Below are 1,906 nucleotides of genomic sequence, written 5' to 3'. Positions count from 1 at the left end.
TACCACACTCTTGTTTTTCGTATGGCACTGTAGGGCTTTAGGACTTGATCAGATAGATCAACCCCTCCCATGTACTTATTGTATGCCAGGATGCAGTCTGGCTTGGAGACAGTGGTACTGGTGCCACGCAGAGGGACAGAGGTGCTGCCGCTGCCATTAGCTGTGGTCAGTACAAGGACATCCCTCTTGTCCCTATACTTGACCAGCAGCATATTCTCATTGCAGACGGCACTACTCTCACCCTTTCTGAGGCGCTGCTCAATATGTGCCCTAGGGAGGCCTCTTTGATTTCTGCGCACAGTCCCACAAGCTGCAGTTCCTCTAGAACTCAGGGACCTAAAGAGTGGGATGCTGGTGTAAAAGTTATCCACATAGAGGTGATAACCCTTGTCCAGCAGTGGGTGCATCAAATCCCACACAATTTTCCCACTAACTCCTAGGATTGGGGGGCAGTCTGGGGGCTCAATCCTTGTGTCCCTTCCTTCATACACCCTAAATTTATAAGTGTATCCTGAACTGCTCTCACATAGCTTATACATTTTAATGCCATACCGTGCCCGCTTACTTACTTTAACCTCTTTTCTTCCCCAGCTGCGTCTCCGGGGCTGGGTCTCTAGGGGTCTCTATAGAGTGGCACAGCTATATACAGATGACGGGTTTAAGTCGTTCTCCATGTTACAGGAAGAGTTCCAGCTCCCTAAAACGGATTTCTTTAAATATTTGCAGTTGCGTCATTTTTTTCAATCCTACGAGCCCTCTAGATTGACCTTTCCCAGGCTAGCCTTAAAACTGTGGAATAGGTCCTCGCCCGTTAGAGGTGGGTTATCTGTGTTTTATAGCTTTTTCTCTGTCCCCCCGGAGCGGGTCAAGCCTCTTCACCTGCTCCGTTGGGAGGCGGATCTTGCCAGAACCATCCCTCTGTCTGACTGGTATACGGCAGCTGGGTTTGTTAAGCGTGTATCTAAGGGGGCAGCACATTGGGAAACAGCTTTGAAAATTATGCTACGGTGGTATAGGACTCCGACCCAGCTGGCGCATATTGATCCTTCTTGCTCCAGACTCTGCTGGAGGGGATGCGGCCAAGTAGGTTCATTCTTACATTTGTGGTGGGACTGCCCACCGGTACAAACCTTCTGGATAGCGGTATTTCATTTCATGTCCGCTATAGCTGGTTTTGTCATCAGTCCTTCTCCTGGTCTCGCCCTTTGTTTCTTAGATATTGGTAGTTTTCCCTCGGATATGCAGGTTGTTCTGGGACAGATTGTGCTCGCAGCTCGGGCCATGATTGCTCGTCAGTGGAAGTCCGCTCTTTGTTTGACCTTAGCTGAACTATTTCACCATGTGAACTTGGCATGCACCTTGGAGCGTTTGTTGTCTAACAAAAATCATACTTACGCCAAGTTTCGTTCACAGTGGTCTCCCTGGATTTCGTATGTGGAGTCTAATAAGGGTGCTCTTTCTCCTCGGCCTCAGGCCGCCCCCATGGGGACCCCTTGATTACTAATCCCCTACTAGGTTGTTATCCCAGGTGGCTTCATTTTATCTTATTTTATTTTGTTCTATTTTTCGGATGTGTTTTATATTTTTCTGGTACTGTACTCAGGTATACGGTTATGTTGTTTATGTCATTGTTTGGTTTTCTTGTTCTTCTCTGTTCCTATTTCCGTCTCCCCTATTCCTCTTTTTCTTGTTTCTTTCCTGTTCCCTTCTGGTTGTGTACCCCTTTTTCATTTCTTTTCTGTCTTCTCGTAGAATTGGTGTCTTTGTAGCGTCTGTGTATCTGGCCCTTTGGTTTTTGTAAGTTTGGTCATGTTCGTGTCATCCATGTATTTGGGTTGCAGCCCGAAGTTCCAGCTTGCAATTGCTATTTTGCTGATTGGACTTATGCCGATTCTTCTTCTGTTTG

Source organism: Leptodactylus fuscus, unplaced genomic scaffold (genome assembly GCF_031893055.1).
Source record: "Leptodactylus fuscus isolate aLepFus1 unplaced genomic scaffold, aLepFus1.hap2 HAP2_SCAFFOLD_1195, whole genome shotgun sequence".
NCBI lineage: Eukaryota > Metazoa > Chordata > Amphibia > Anura > Leptodactylidae > Leptodactylus > Leptodactylus fuscus.
Note: the sequence above shows the minus strand (reverse complement) of the source record.